Source organism: Phalaenopsis equestris, unplaced genomic scaffold (assembly GCF_001263595.1).
Source record: "Phalaenopsis equestris unplaced genomic scaffold, ASM126359v1 Scaffold000648, whole genome shotgun sequence".
Taxonomy (NCBI): Eukaryota; Viridiplantae; Streptophyta; class Magnoliopsida; order Asparagales; family Orchidaceae; genus Phalaenopsis; species Phalaenopsis equestris.
The window spans coordinates 87,309-87,646 of NW_018165088.1; positions in this window are offsets into that span (position 1 = coordinate 87,309).

The window sequence follows — 338 nt, forward strand, 5'->3', positions numbered from 1 at the left end:
GCTCCTCCGCTCGTCGTCCGCCGCTTGGATCGGTCACCTATCATCACCGCGATAAGTAGCGAGTCCCCATGAGAGAAATCGAGTAGAGAAGAAAGAGTGGACTGACCAAGATCTTCTCCTCCCCCTCGGCGTAGTGTGGTGGCGGTGACCGGTGAATCTTGGCTTAGGGTTAGGGTTCGTTTCGGCGTTCTTTTTCTTAACTTTTTCTCTTTTTTTTTTTTTTTTTTTTTTTTCCCTTCTTTTTTTTTTTTTTTTTTTTTTTTTTTTTTTTTTTTTTTTTTTTTTTATTTTACGTAGAGGAACGTGCGCACCCAATGAAATCACGCCACGATATCCCG